This window comes from Zalophus californianus, chromosome 15, assembly GCF_009762305.2.
Source record: "Zalophus californianus isolate mZalCal1 chromosome 15, mZalCal1.pri.v2, whole genome shotgun sequence".
Lineage (NCBI taxonomy): Eukaryota > Metazoa > Chordata > Mammalia > Carnivora > Otariidae > Zalophus > Zalophus californianus.
In genome coordinates this window covers 41,234,546-41,251,313 of record NC_045609.1, presented here as the reverse complement: position 1 = coordinate 41,251,313, position 16,768 = coordinate 41,234,546, and the positions used below count along the sequence as shown (strand labels likewise).

Here is a 16,768-nt window from a genome sequence, read left to right as displayed (position 1 = left end):
ATTTGGGGAAATACAGATTAATAACTTGTTTCTTTACTGAAAGGCTCACAGAGGCTTTAACACATGAATGCGTTTCTGACTCTTCAAGAGGGTTAATCTTCTGACCACAGATCTTTTTTATTCTTTGAGCCTCTTGCAGGACTCCTATTCTGCAGACACACTGTAGGAGTTGCTGTCCTATGGAGAATGTCTATATTTGATCACAATACAGCCATGACAGTGGGGCGAGAGAATGACGCAACAGAATGAGAACCCCAAGGTAAAGGGGAAAGCAGAAAAGGAAGAGGGGACAAGTAGAGCCAGTTGATCTCATTCTCAGTTTTAGAAAAGGGACCTAAAGTGTTATTGCTGAAATATGCATTAAACAATTGCAATAACGGAAAGAAACCATGCCTTTTTTTTTAAGATTTTATTTATTTATTTGACAGAGAGAGACACAGCGAGAGAGGGAATACAAGCAGGGGGAGTGGGAGAGGGAGAAGCAGGGAGCCTGATGTGGGACTCGATCCCAGGACCCTGGGATCATGACCGGAGCCGAAGGCAGACGTTTAATGACTGAGCCACCTAGGTGCCCCAAGAAACCTCTTCTTATGGTAGAAATAATTTGTTTATGGAAAGTCATCACGGTTTGTGGGATTAACAGAACACAGTATTTACCTGAAACTACACACATTTGTCTGTAAGTTTCTCGTGTTCATCAGAAAAATGAGACCTAGCCAATGTTCTTCCAGTTTTCCCAGTAGTGCAGAATGGGAAATGAGGGGGAGGGCAGATCCATTCTCCAAGATGGTGGGCAATTATTCATAGTTACAACTACCAGACCTCAACAGCACTCACAGCAACTTTCACCATGTTGTAAATGCAAATATATCTAAAAGAAAACGTGTTTCTAAATTGTAAACTTCAGTGAGTTCTGATAAGTGAAATATATAATCAAAGAAAAAGAAACTTCATTTTTAAAAATTATTTGGGAATGTTGGGTTGTTCGTAGTTTTAATTTTCGATCAGCTTATAATGATGAAAGAAAAAAGTTTTTACTTACAGTAAAGAATCTAACTTATAATGGGACTTTGCTTTCATTACTGGAAAATAATAATGAAGTCGGTATTTTTAATAAGAGAGTCTTAACCAAGATAAGTAAAAAAATTAAGCATGCTATGTTGTCTCAGTCTAGTTTCAGGAGTTCTTCTATGACTGTGCTCAGAAATTATGATGTAATATATTATTTGCTTATCAGTAATCATGGAAACTGTTGGTCCTTGAGTATTTACATAGATCACTCTAGAGATTAAAAAGTAGATACCATTTTGCTTACAATGGAAGTAACAACAAAAATGCAGACTAACTTTATTCCCAAGATAATTATTTCCTGTGTCATTAAAACCATCAAAGAGTAGCCCAAGCTCAAACATACTTTGCTTTTAGTTTGGTTTGATTTGGGTTATAGTTTTATTTTTATCCCTTGACACAACCAGAGTTTTATATGAAAAACTCCTCTAACTTTGCCCATTTCTATGTTCTGAGTTAAAGAAATTTGGCTGATACCAAATACCTTTGGGGAACCCACATTAACATTCTACCATATAACCATATATTAAATGATTGTCATTTTACAGTGCACAAAACCACCAGATTCAGTTTCATTAGCATTCTTTGAGCATGGACTTTGAACTAGAGTGTTTACTAGGGGCCAGCCTCCAGGCTTAGCACTGATACCTGTCATGTGATCATTCAAAAATCCTCTGATTCTGAAGTTATAAGAATTATTTTGTAAACAAAAAAGGATTTGAGAGATAAGCAAAATACTATCAATGAGTCCATTTTGTAGAGCAAAACACTGTTCATGGAAACAATTTGTATATTGAAAACATTCATTAACAGCGAAATAATCAGTTTTAAGAGTCTCTATCAGTCAGCTCTGTCTCATGCCCAACCTTCCTAGCTTTTATGGCTCTGTGTCTAGGCCTATGTCATGACGCACTACATAACGCCCAGCTTTTGCATAAATCAGTACTCGGCAAGTGTGGAAAGGTTATGTGGCTTTCTCAAGTTTTTGACTCCAAACACATTGAGACATTGACTCATTTCCACCAATCTCATGTTTGGAGAGCAAGATTTAAATACCTAGGTTTGCATTTTACTAGTAGTAGAAAAGGACTGATTTTATTTTATTTAAATTTTTAGCAATGAGATTTTACTTCAAAAGAAAAAAATATTATCCCGACAACTAAAACTGAGCTAATTCCTACTCAAATATTGAAGACAACATAAAAGGTGTCTCGGCATAAATAACAATAATGCTCTTAGTAAAGTGTTATTAATATGGCTGTTATAAATTTCTTTTCTGGGAATTTCATCTGAAATCTCCCAGCATCGTAGAATAGTAAAAAATATGGTAGTTAACATATGTCAGAACTGGATATGCTTTAAAATAGTTACTGCTGTTAATGAATTTTTCTCAGTGAATTCTCCTACTGCATCAGAATCTTATGGTTCATTGGCAAAAGCAGCGAGGATAAGATTAAAGCAATAAAAACAATGGGAATATGTTGCAGTCTCAACTTCAAAAAAGTTATAGTTCCTACAAGAGGATATGGAATCTAAAGAACCAACAAAACCAGTTTTCTCATATAAAACAATACAGATGACTTCATAAATGAACCATAAAAATACTCCCTTGGAGAAAATAGACTTAAATATCTTTTAGATTCATCTTCACATTCTCCACATTTAATATGAGAGTAAACAGCCTCAGGATACATCTCCCTTCTTCATCACTGCTTAATAGCATATGCATGACTAACAGTAATAAATTCAAGGACTATTCAAGTTAGAAGGAAGTCTGGAAATAATCCAGACCTACTCCACTGTTTTACTGATGAGGAGACTGAGCTCCAAAGAGTAAAGATAGGGACAATACCCTTATGGACTGCAAACTCCATCGCAAATACCTTCTGAAAAATTATGCCCCAAATATCTTCCACAGTATAAGCTGGATCTCCAGTATCCCTCCAGCATCATGACCCAAGTATCCACGCCTGGTCTATAATTTCCGTGCTGTAAAAAATGTCCCCTTGATACATGAGCCACCTACAAACTTATACTCTTCTTCCTAGTTAACCTTCAAAAGGTTGGAAAGACTTTCAGGCATATTTTTCTTCACTTTCTCACCTCCTGGCCATCCTACCCACTATGGCCTGGTTCTTACTGATACCTCTCTAGACGGGCATTTCTCTCAAAGTCATCAAGAACTTGTAGTTCACCAAAGGGCAAATTCCCAGTTCCCTCTCTACTTAACCTCTCAGCAGGATCAGCAGAGTTGAGGCGTCCTGTTTCATTGAACGCTTTTGTCTCTGGACTTCCATCTCTCCTTAGTTCCTTCCCTGTCTCCCCAGCACGCTTGGGCTTCCCTGCTGTTACTTCCTTCTCCGTCCAATGTCTCGGTGTTGATGTATCTTAAGGAACGGGATGGGGTCCTCCTTCTTTCACCATCTACATCCTTTTCCTAAGTGATCTTTTCCTAGGTGTCTCTATGCTGATAGCTTTTACCACCTATATGCTGATAACTCTCATGCTTGTATCTCCAACTCCATCCAGACTTATTGAACTGTATGCTTCATAAACACTTCATTTTCTACTGGGCAGCCCCAAGAGAGCTCTTAATTTGCCACCGTCCAAAACAGGCTACCCACTCTGCGTCTTGCCAATTTTGTCAACAGCACTATCATCTACCTATTTCTATAGCCAGAAAGATAAGGCGTGTCCTTGATTCTTCCTTTTCCCCTCACTCCTCTATTCAACGCATTCAGAAGGCCTATTTGATTTATTCTATCTCTGTAACATGTGTTAAATACAATTGCATCATCATTTCTGCTCCCAACATCCTAGTTGAGGCCACCATATTGTCTCACCTGAATTACTCCGATAGTCTTTTGACTTGTCTCCCCTCCTCAGGTTTTTTCTCCTACTCATCCATTCCTAAGGTAACAGCAAAGCTATTTCTTTTCTCTTAAGTAGGTCCTGACTTGGAAAGTCATCAGCAGTCTGCCATTGCACTTAAATAGATAAGACATTCCTTACTGGGGCATATAATTCCACATCCTCTGGCACCTTCTGAGCCCCCTAACCTCCAATCCCACTTTTCATCACTTTCCCACTCACCTCTGTGTTCTGGCCACATTAGCCTTCTTTCAAATCAACAATCAGACCATGCATTTTGCTAGCCTGAGACTCTGGCACATTCCCTTCCTTCCCCTGGAAGGGTTCTTTCTCCCATTCCTGGCAAGGTTTCCTTTTTTCTTCCTTTGGATTTCAGTTTAATAGTGACCTCATAAAGGAAGCTTTTCCGGATCACTCAAAGCAGGTTTCTCCATCGTTCTGTTTTGTTTCTAAACACAGCAGATTTTCTATGGTCTTCCTTTCTTACTACTTACAGTTACTGTATTCATTTTTTGGCTTGCCAATTTTCCCCCTGGTAGCTCCCTCCTACCTAGAGTGAAAGTTCCATGAATACGAGCCCTTATGTCTATGTACTGTTCTATCCTACACTTACACACACTTATTGAGGAGAGACAAGGCGCCTCCCTGGACTCTGTACCCAGAAGACTTAACTCAGATTCCATTATACTACTCTATAAACCATGAAACAGCAAGTACTATCCAGCTATTCTGACTTTCAGGACAAACTAAACTTCACACATGAGATCTTATTTCCCCCACCGCATTTATTTAAGAAAGACAGGGCAAAGTTTCCAGATTTCTTTGACAGGGGAACAGATATTAGCAATAACAAGAATAGTAACAACCACAAAAACAGCCATCACCAGCACCACCAACAAAAGCCTCCTGCTCCCCTAGCCTGGAAAATAAAATACCAAAGTTGGGTAGAGTTGGCGAAGAAACCTTGGTTTCCTCTCATTTCTTCCCATTACAAAAAAGAGGGTGGCAGGGAGGGGCACTGCCATAGCTTTTAGCATCCTAGAACTTAGCCAGGCTCATAGTTTAGCTCCACCATTTAACTAGGCCCATGATAGAAGAGCTGGGCTAACTCACACCACCTCTCTGAACCATCTACTCAAGAAGGCAGGGATGACAACACTTAGGTCAGAGCATTTCTGTGAATTAAACAACAAAACACTACACTCTAACCTTGGGATATGGTGGATATGTTGAAATGTATTTTGGGTATCCCTGTTGCTCTTCTAGTTTATTAAATAGGTCATTTTAAGCCAAATATTATTGTAGAAATTATTTACCATGAGACTCTTCTTCAATAACAAACAAAAATGATGGTTAAATTATTATGCTGATTCAAATACACCTCTGCTTAGTACCATCAGTCACTACATTGGTACGCTATGAACACCGAATATTCAGTGAACACTGAACATTGTTGGCATATGGATATGGGTAGCTCTAATCTCTGAACAAAATATATAAAAAGTATTTCGGTGAGTCTCCTTCAATAAAATAAACACTTTTCACTGAATTCCTCAATACAAGCATGAGATGTAGCTAGATTTCTTTGGACACCAGGGCTTCGAGGTGGATTTAACAAGTGATTTTGAAGAGCTCATTATTAGTAGCTTCTGATAATTTTCCAGTCATATTTGCTGCTCTCTCACTTGTAATTCATATATAATTTTTCCAGTGTCATTTATATTGATCAGCAATGCTCTTATCCAAATCTAAAATACAGTTAATCAAATTTTAGCTATATTACATATCCTCCAAAAGTCATTTTGCCACATATATTTGACATTAACTGGAAGCTTTATACATTTTGCAATGTCAGTTCATTCATCAGGTTGTATTGCATATCTATTCTGGACTTTATGGGTATAGTGCCCATTGCTTCTAAAAGTTACGGGATGGGATACCATGCTAACAATACAAGATAAAGTTTTTATTTTCATCAGACAATTTATTATTAAAAAATATACTACAGTATCCACACAGGCTAAAAGAATATTTTTCAATTATCATATATGTCATTGTCTCCTTAGCCAAACAATAACTATGCAATAATAAGAATTTCTCATTAATAGCTGTAGAATGAATAAGACATTGTGCGAATCACATTACATGTTTTTTCTTTCCTTGAAAACAATGAAAAGAGTTGCTGGTTAAGGACAATAAGCTTTGTTTCTGAGTATCATGTTAACTTTGAAAGTTTTAAGATCTTATCTGCAAAAGTATCATTTAAAAATACATAGAAATATGTCATTTTCATTAGGCTTTGTATATTTAATTTAAAAAGCCATTTTAAAGCATCATAATTTTCGTGACTTGTGCCAAATTTATCAGTTCAAACTTTTGCTTAAAAGTGAAACCGTTGTTCATTAGTCAGTATTTTCCTCAATATTGTTATTATTTACATTTCCAAATTCTATAGCAAAACTGGATACCTCTATTTTTTTTAATTCATCATTCTTTCTTTTTAAAAATAAATCAATCCATTTTTTGGGCAATTTGTATTATATTTGCTAAAATGTTTGTAGTTGTTACAAACTCAATCACAGTCTTTCTGAAAAACACTCTAATTTTGTAACCCCAATTTAACTGAAAATCTCAACACTTTTACTCCCAACAGGGAAAAAAAAAAAAAAAAAACAATTCCTGGCTTTGTCTCACAATTAACCACTAATTATGTTAATGTAAAAATAAGCTGTACCTGCTCTTTACAGTCATGATGAAATTAACTCTCATAGATTAGAAAAACAAATGAGAAGTTAACGAAAAAAAGATAAAACAACCCATTTCTACCCAGTGGGAACATTCAGTTCACTCCCTCTACTAATTGGCTCTCTTGTGTTGTGAGTTGCAATTTGTTACAGTAATTTTTGCCAAGTGTGCAATTCTTAGTAAGGATTTATGTAAATATTTCAATGCTCTGTTGTACTACATCATATTGTTCTATTCCACTCTATTTTACTTTTCTTTTCCTTCTTAAAATGCTGATTATAATCTACAAGACTGATTTTTTATGCCACACTCATGGGTCACAATTAGTGCTATCAAAAACCCTGACTCATGCTCAGTGATACAGTGGACAATGTAGGGAAGCATCGGAAATTCATACACTTACAGTAACTTGGGCATAGCATATTGAAAGCACCTGCCTTAACCACAACAACGTCTCTGACAATATTTCACCCCCTTTCTTCCTGCTTCCCAATCACATTCCTGGAGGTAATCTCCTGGTCTCTTCCTATATTTATAGCTGTTCACCGAGTTAGAGTTCTTTACAACAAGGAGAATCATATTTCTCTGAAAATTGTTGGGATGTGTTAGAAATATTAATGATAGTGATTATACAGACTTGAGTGGTTGTAAATTTGAGACAGATAAGAATTACAGGCAGACCTTGAGTTAAAAAATAAGGACAGCCCTGTCCATGCAAACCTCTGAAGATGATCTTGGGCTGCTCTGGCTTTCCGGCTTGGCCCCGGTCACCTCAGTACAGCCCACACAGTGGCAAGGCAGAACCTTCTAGCTGAGATAACTGAATATGCTGGGTAAGAGGACATGTTATGGGAATCAGATTTTCTGTGTTCAAATCTCTTCCTACTGATGTTAATGCTGTGCTCAGTTTCCTTAATTTTAAAAGTTGATAATAATATCTATCTCAGAGGGTTGTTTAGGGAACTAAGAACAGTACTGGCACATGGCGAGCACACAATGGATGTTAATAAAAGCTCAATTTATTCTTTTATTCTTCGATCCTTCGCTGGCATGTCTACAAATGTGCATAAATCTTTGCATACTCTTCCTTAATATTTTCTAGGCATTGTAAGATACTGCCCCTAATGCTTCCGCTATTTATTAAAAAAAAAATACATTTTGAAGTTATCCTTTTATATTTCTTACTCTTTCTTTTCTCCTATTATTGGCATATACTTTGTAACAAACTCTGTGACTAACATATTTTATCACCCATTCTTTAGAGTCTTATTTGCTCATGGATAATAATAAAACCAATGTGATGTAAAGTCCAGGAATGATACAGACCCTGTGATCAAAGAAGCTGATGAGCTAGTAGGGTGGAATAAAAACGAAGACAAATAATTACAAAAAAATACATATGGTAAAGGTAATTCAGAGAAATAGATTCAAGATGCTCTGGAAACATAAATGAAAAAGAAGTTCAACAGATGCTGTGGGATTTTAAGAAGGAAAAAAGTTCATATTTGGCTTTATAAGAAAATTTTAGAAGGTGTATGGGGGATAGTTTGGAGGGAACGAGGTTATAAACAGATCCCATTTGGAAAAATCACAGTAATATTCAAGGGCAAGGCTGCCAAGTTCTAAACCAAGGCAGTGAGGAAGAAATAGAGAAGGAAGGACTAAGAATAATGAAGGAGCATGAATTAACAGGAGTTGGTGGTGGCTGGATATGAAGCAGATGGTAAAGATGAATGTAGGTAAAACTAAAAGATTTTGAGCTTGACTGATGATGGATAACATGACTGTTTTAGTTACTATGCCTGCTGTAGCAAATTATAAACCAAGTGGCTTAAACCAACACAAATTCATTCTCTCACGGTTCTCTGGAGTCAGAAGTTCAAAATCAGTTTCTCTGAATTAAAGTCAAGGTGTCAGCAGGGCTGGCTCCTTTTGGGGGCTCTGAAGGGGGGAGTCTGCCTCCCTTTTTCCACCTGTTTGTTTTTCTTTTTCCTAGGGGCCACCTGTGTTCCTTAGCTTGTGGCCCCTTCCTCCTTCTTCAAAGTGTATGACCCTGCTCTCTCCTTCAGCCATCACACTCACTGCCTTCTTCTCTTCTGACTGAGTCTTCCTCCTTCCTCTTATAAAAACTGTTGGGATGCTGTGATTACCTGCAGGATAATCCAGGATAATCTCCCCACCTCAAGATCTTTAACTTAATCACATCTTCAGAGTCCTTTTAGCCATACAAGAAAACATTCACAGGTTCTGGGGATTAAGATGTGGACATATTTGGGGGGCTATTATTCAGCCTATACACAGTGATAAACTGAAATCAAATAAGGGAGGGGAAAAACAAATTATTTGAGCTCTGCCACATTTTAGGTGCCTTTATATGTGGAGGCAGCTATTTCTAGCAGAGGGAAAACACTTTGGATTATGAGATCCTTCGTGGAGGCAGTATGACCTCATCACCACATTAACACCACCTAGTATGGGATCTGGAACTTAATAGGTAGTAATTACTTATCTTATAAAGAATGAAGAACAATAGAATCAATAAACTAATATTAATTAGTCTTAAGGAAGTGAATGTGAAAGATTTACATGTTGATTGCCTCACATAAAATACGTTCCCGAACAAGTTTGAAAACTAAAAGAACAAATGTCTAAATATGAGGTTTTTGCATATGGGTGTTATTGAAACCCACAAATCAGAGAAAGCACAAAAGCACACCCAAGGAAGAGGAAGGCATCAGAGCCTTCAGGGCACCCAAATCTTAGGAGAGGAGCAGCTTCTGTGGGTTCTAGGTATTCCAGGGCAATTCTGATTGTAACTTCCCAGTTTTCATGTCTGACATCTGTAGCCCAATTTTTAATTCAGTTAATATGTTCACAAACTCTGTGTTCATTTGTTTCCAGTCATGGGTACAGTGTTGGAATGCCCATGAATTCACAGGCAATTTAGCACTCTCCCCTGCTGCGTTCCATCTACATCCAGCAGGTCTGAGAGCCAAACCCCATCAGCATTCCACCTACCATGGCCACAGCCCACATGGCCCTTCTGACCCACTGCCCAGGGATCAAGGAAACAGGGTTTTAAAATCATTAAGATGCTGGCCTTCTTAGTGGTGTCACTACAGCAAGGCAGTATAGGCTAAAGCTATATACTTCTTCCTAAATCATTTCCTGACTTTACCATTTTGTTAAACTAAAATTGTTCATTTAATAGTATTATGGACTAACAGTCAACAAAACCAAGAGGCAACCCACAGAATGGGAGAAGATATTTGCAAATGACACTACAGAAAAAGGGCTGGTATCCAAGATCTATAAAGAACTTCTCAAATTCAACACCCAAAAAAACAAATAATCAAGTCAAAAAGTGGGCAGAAGATATGAAAAGATACTTCTCTGAAGAAGACATACAAATGGCTAACAGACACATGAAAATATGTTCATCATCATTAGCCATCAGGGAAATTCAAATCAAAACCACATTGAGATACCACCTTACACCAGTTAGAATGGCAAAAATGGACAAGGAAAGAAACAACAAATGTTGGAGAGGTTGTGGAGAAAGGGGAACCCTCTTACACTGTTGGTGGGAATGCAAGTTGGTACAGCCACTTTGAGAAACAGTGTGAAGGTTCCCAAAAAGTTGAAGATAGAGCTACCCTACAACCCAGCAATTGCACTCCTGGGTATTTTCCCCAAAGACACAGATGTAGTGAAAAGAAGGGCCCTATGCACCCCAATGTTCATAGCGGCAATGTCCACAATAGCCAAACTGTGGAAAGAGCCGACATGCCCTTCAACAGATGAATGGATAAAGAAGATGTGGTCCATATATACAATGGAATATTACTCAGCCATCAGAAATGGGATGAATACGCAACTTTTATACCAACATGGATGGGACTGGAGGAGATTATGCTAAGTGAAATAAGTCAAGCAGAGAAAGTCAATTATCATGTGGTTTCACTTATTTGTGGAACATAAGGAACAGCATGGAGGACATTAGGAGAAGGAAGGGAAAAATGAAGGGGGGGAAATCGGAGGGAGAGATGAACCATGAGAGACGATGGACTCTGAGAAACAAACTGAGGGTTCTAGAGGGGAGGGGAGTGGGGGGATGGGTTAGCCCAGTGATGGGTATTAAGGAGGGCACATACTGCATGGAGCACTGGGTGTTATACGAAAACAAAGGAACATGGATCACCACATCAAAAACTAATGATGTATTGTATGGTGACTAACATAACATAATACAATTTAAAAGAAAAGAAAAGAAAAGAATAATAGTATTATGGACTGAACTCTGCCCCCCCTTCATTGATTGAAAATTATAACCTCTAGTAGCTCAGAACGTGACTATGTTAGGAAATAGGCCTTTAAAGAAGCAATTATGTTAAAATGAGGTCTTCAGATTGGGGTCTTAATCCAATCTGACAGTAGTCCTCACAAGAAGAGGAAATTTGTGTACACAGAGGCATCAGGGAGGTGCATGCACAGAGGAAAGACCCTGTGAGCACACAGCCAGAAGGCAGCCTTCTGCAGCCAAGGAGAGAGGCCTTAGGGAAATCTAAGGCCAACTGTCTGATCTCAGACTTCCAGCCTCCAGAACTGTGAGAAACTAAATTTCTGTAGTTTGAGCCACCCAGTCTGCGGTAGTTTGTGAGGGAAGCCCTAGCAAATGAATACAAACAGCTTTCACTTGAGTTAGCAAATGAAAATTCTGAAAAACATGAGAGACAGACTGCATTTTGTGTAAGCATGGTGACTTGTGCTTTCTTACGGCAAATTAGCACCTTCCAAAAAAAATTTTATTATTTTTTTTCCAGTCTTAAAACATAGTACCTCAAAGTCATGGTTCAAATATGAATGTTGAAAATAGTTGAAAAACCATTCTCTTTTTTTATTTGTTCAGTTTAAGAGGTACTTTTACACTTACCACTTTCCCAATAGCCTTGTGAGATAGAAGCCAGGGCATTTAAAACAATGCATTCATTAACCGATGAGAACACCTTGTCAAGATTAATTTGCCCAAGTTCGCAAATGTCATAATTGGCAGAATAAAATCTCAGACCCAAGTGTTTCAATACCAGTCCACTGAACTTCAAGAATTCAGAGCCTCCCCCGCCCCAGCCTCACCAAATCCAACTCCTTACTAGCACAAGGAAGCTCGGATTCTTTATCAAGATACATTTAAAGATTGAAGGAAGAGACGAAATGCTTTAAATTCAAATAGAGTAGATAACTGACTGAAATCAGATCCTTACTTATTTAGATATAAAATCTGTGGGGCGCCTGGGTGGCTCAGTTGGTTAAGCGACTGCCTTCGGCTCAGGTCATGATCCTGGAGTCCCGGGATCGAGTCCCACATCGGGCTCCCTGCTCAGCAGGGAGTCTGCTTCTCCCTCTGACCCTCTTCCCTCTCATGCTCTCTATCTCTCATTCTCTCTCTCTCAAATAAATAAATAAATAAATAAAAAATCTTTAAAAAAAAAAAATAAAATAAAATAAAATAAAATAAAATCTGTGGAACACTGGAAAGGCGATGGGGGATCAGGTAGAATAATGAGTCACCTTTCCAGCAAGGGTGGGCCTGCTAAACTCCCTGCCCCATGTGACCTCCACTGCTTTCTTGCCTTTCTCATGTTTACTCTGAACCTTGCAGACTGGTTCTTGGAATGCACAGGCAAAGGTGGACCGACCTGCTGGGTGATGGACTGTAACCTGAGTTAAACGTTCAGTTAAATTATTCAACTTTTCACTTTGAATCTGGTAAAACGCACTATAGCTGTCTCGGACAGAATACAGGGAATTTTCATGGATCCAGATTGTAGTTGCAAATGTGGCTCCTGTATACGTTTATACAGATAATTCCCTAGGGATGGCTCAGGCTACGTATCCTTTAATTCTACTATCACAACATTCTGATGTAAGCTCTTATTGTACATGAAATTACTATCTACATTTGCCATTTGCAAAAACAGAAACAAACACCAAACTAAACAAAATTAAGTGGGACAAATTATAGAGCAGAAGGTTGTTACTAAGATACATTTCAGCCCACCTGGATGTGCACTTCTTATTTTAAATTGTTCCTTTAGGGCTCTCTAGCAATCTGTGGACAGTACTTCACAAAAATGTTCCTATTCGATATGAGCAAGATCTCAGAGTTTCCTTTTTGAGATTATGATATAGTTAGAAAGGGAGCCTTAACTTCTGCACTATTTCCCATTGAAACAGTGTGGAGGAAATCAATGATATCTTTGGCACAAAGTTATCTGGAGTTTTTGAAATCAGCCAAAGAGTTTTAAAAAGAGGTTAACAGTTGCATGTTGCAAAATACAAGATGCTGAGAATCTACAAAATTAAGATCACTCTTTGAGTACCCTGATGACAAAACATATCTTTATTTTCCTGATAACATCACTTCTTATCAAGGTGTTTATAGACAGCAATATGCCATAGATCAAGGAGGAACTGGGACGAGGTTATCAAGGACACTACAATGCAGATTAAGAAGAAATCTACATTTTAAAAAAAAATATTCACCTTGTTAGGCTTTCATTGCCTTAACCCTCTGCTGTGTCATGAAGTAAAGAAGCTGTCCAAGGTTCTGCAAACTAGAGTGGTCTGGCATAGCTCTTCAGTGGGCTTCTAAAAGTAATGGCACACATGAGAAACTATGCCACAAAGGAGAACAATATTCACAAGCACTGAAAGATGCATGGAGGATGAACTCCTTCCCTTAAAGATGTCTCACCATCTACATCTAAGTTTTCTGTTTTCCTCTAATCAATATTGTTAAAAACTGTTAAAGAATCTATTATTTGCTTTCATATCATCCAGTTTATTTGATCCTCACAACAGCCTTGTCAAGTAAAAATTAAAAATTGAATTTCTATTTTATACATGGGGAAACTAAGGCTCATAAGAGAATAAGTAACAGCACACAGTTATTTATTTTTAGAGCCAACTTTCCAAACCACAACAGTGTCTTCATTTAAAAAAGTAGATTATATGATACCATTATGTTGTTGGCTTTCATTAAAAAGAAATTGTACTTTGGGAAAATTAGAACACAGTACTAATTAAAAAGTATTAATTTGCTCAATATAATAGTAGATTATCATGTGTTTGAAGCAATACAACTTTTTCTCTTCAAAAATAATGAACTTAGCCAATAGAGAACACAATTTGTATACATGAAGAATATAAAATAATAAATACACTGCTTTAGTTTGGCAACTTCATCTGTCCACTAATTTTTAAGAGAGAGAGTGCACGTGTGTGCAAGCCGGGGGGGGGGGGGGGGGCGGGGATGGTGTGAGGGGCAAAGAGAGAGAATCTTAAGCAGGCTCCACGCCCAGCATGGAGCCATTGTGAGACTCGATCTCATAACCCTGAGATCATGACCTGAGCCGAAATCAAGAGCTGAACGCTTAACCGACTGAGCCACCTAGGACGCCCCTAGGCGTCCACTGATTTGATGAACATTTATTAAGAGTTTACCACTGTTCCAGGGACTAATCTAGTTGCTAGAGGAAGGACGATAAAATGATTAAAATCTGACTTTGAGGAGTACACAGCTAAGCAAATAGCTACTCTTCAGTGCAGTGAGGGAGAAGCACAGAGCTAAGGGCTGGTACAAGAGTTCAGGGGAGGAAATAGTTTATTCAGTCTGTGTGGGGGGAACCAAGGGAGGCTGCAAATATACAATTCTTCACATTTGAATGCCACAGACTGGCTTTTTAAGGACCAAAAAAATAAAGAAAAATACTGCAGTAGCATGGACTGCTTTTTCGATTTCCACTCTAACATACTCATGGACATATCCATACTAAAATTCTGGGTACTCTGGCAATATCCAGAAAGTACAGTTGTGAGTGAAGTGTGAGCAGCACATTAGGTGCAAGGGGAGCCCTGAGAAACACCTAAAGAGGATTTGTGTGTGTGTTTGTATCTGAGATTATAAGATTTTACTCTGGGGCAACATCTGTATTAAAAATAGGCAGACACCTGAATACCTTAATCTAATTTGTTCCTTCCAATAGGGCATTAGGTTTGAGGTCCAAGAAAGAATTAACTGTATCTAGAATTACATATTCGTATCAAGAATTGCTGCTTTTGCTGACTTAGAATGGTAAGACTTGTGTTTCTTCATGCGTGTACGAAAGTGTATCTGTTCCAGTTTAGTTTATATTAGTCATTGTAAAAAATGCATACGATATCGTATTCTTTGGATAACCTAATACAACTCTATTTCCTTTCACTATTGGAAAATATACTAGCCAGCTAGCCTAAAGTCTAGGACTGAGAATCTAGGAAAGGTAGCCAGTAAACATTATCCCCTGTGCTTAACCTCTTAGACTAGAAATCTAAGTTTTCCCATATCTAGTGTCTAGCATAATATCTGGTACATAATAAAAGCTCAATAAATGTTAGACAGATGAAGGAAGAGAGCATGGCAGGGATAGAAAGATAGAGGCCAGCCTATGTGAACAGTCAGTGGAGAGTCCATATTCCATTAGGGCTTACCTTTAGAGTGCATGATGGCTAACCTCTAGCAACCTGAGGGCTTTCTTTCTCTCACTGATGGTATTCACAGTTTCCCCATGCAGGACTAGTTTCTAACCAATGCCTCAGTGTGTTATAAATGCCCTGACTCCCTCACCCCTTGAGGGGGTATATTAGTTTCCTACTGCAGATGGAAAGGATGGCCAAAAACTTAGTAGCTTCAAACAACACAAATATCTTACAGTTCTGGAAGTGTAAAGTCTAAAACGGGTCTCCCTAGGTTAAAATCAAGGTTTCAACAGGGTTACATTCCTTCTAGAGGCTCTAGAGGAGACTGTTTCCTTGTCTTTTCCAGCTTCTAGAGGCCATCTGCACTCCTCCTTCAAAGCCAGCTGTGGCATCTCCAAATCTCTGACCATCTGCCTTCATCCATGTTTAAAGACCTTTCGCGGGGCGGGGGGGGGGGGGGGGGGGGGCGCCTGGGTGGTTCAGTTGGTTAAGCAGCGGCCTTTAGTTCAGGTCATGATTCCAGAGTCCTGGAATTGAGCCCCACATCAGGCTCCCCACTCAGTAGGGAGTCTGCTTCTCCCTTTGCCCTTCACCCTATTCATGCTCTCTCTCTCTCTAATAAATAAATAAAATCTTTTAAAAAATAAAAAATAAAGACCTTTCTGGGGATGCCTGGGTGGCTCAATCAGTTAAGCGTCTGCTTTTGGCACAGGTCACGATCTCAGGGTCCTGGGATCGAGTCCCACATTGGGCTCCTTGCTTAGCGGGGAGCCTGCTTCTGCTTGCCTCTCCCCCTGCTTGTGAGACATCTCCATGTCTCTACTTAATTTTTGAAGATAGGATATTCAATGTAGGATTTAATGTCTTGTCTGCTAATTCTAATACCGATGTCAGTTCTGGATTGGTCTTAATGGATCTTTCTCCTCATTATGGATCATACTTTTCCAACTTCTTTGCTCATTTCGTAGGTTGTGATTGGATGCCAGGTATTGTGACTTTTACTCTGTTGGATGCTAGATATTTATTTTTTATTCCTCTACATATTCTTTAGCTTTTTCCTAGGATGCACTTAAGTTACTTGGAAACAGTTTATACCTTTCATATCTTTTTTAATACCCTTCAGGTGTGACATGAACAGTGTTCAGTCTGAGGAAGGACCCTCAGGGTACTCTCTGTAATATCCTGAGAATTAGATTTTTCAGTCTGGCTGGTGAGGGCACGCACTATTCCTGGCCCAGTATGAGTGTCCAATAGTGCTCCTTCTAAACATTGTGTGTACTTCTCTCCCAGCCTAAATGGTTTCCTCATATACATGCAGTGATCAGCACTCTACTGAGTACTCAAGGGGGGCAGATCTTTAGAGTGCTTTCCCTGTGCAGCATTCAGTCTCCAGCACTCTGTTCTGTTCATTCTAGCTACCACAGTCTTCCCAAATCCTCAGCTCCATGTCCTCAACTCAAGGAGACAACTGGGCTCTTCCTGGGTTCTCCACCCGGTGCTACACTTTAGAAACTGTCTCAAAGCAACACATGTCAGCAATCATATAATTTCCTCATTTATTTTCTAG

General features: G+C 38.7%; 1 protein-coding gene across 10 annotated transcripts in view; it reads right to left on the bottom strand.

Annotated features, from left to right (window-relative positions):
• Positions 1–16,768, bottom strand: part of NRG3 (neuregulin 3) — a 1,141,239-nt gene that overhangs the window by 1,003,515 nt on the left and 120,956 nt on the right. The window lies entirely within an intron of this gene.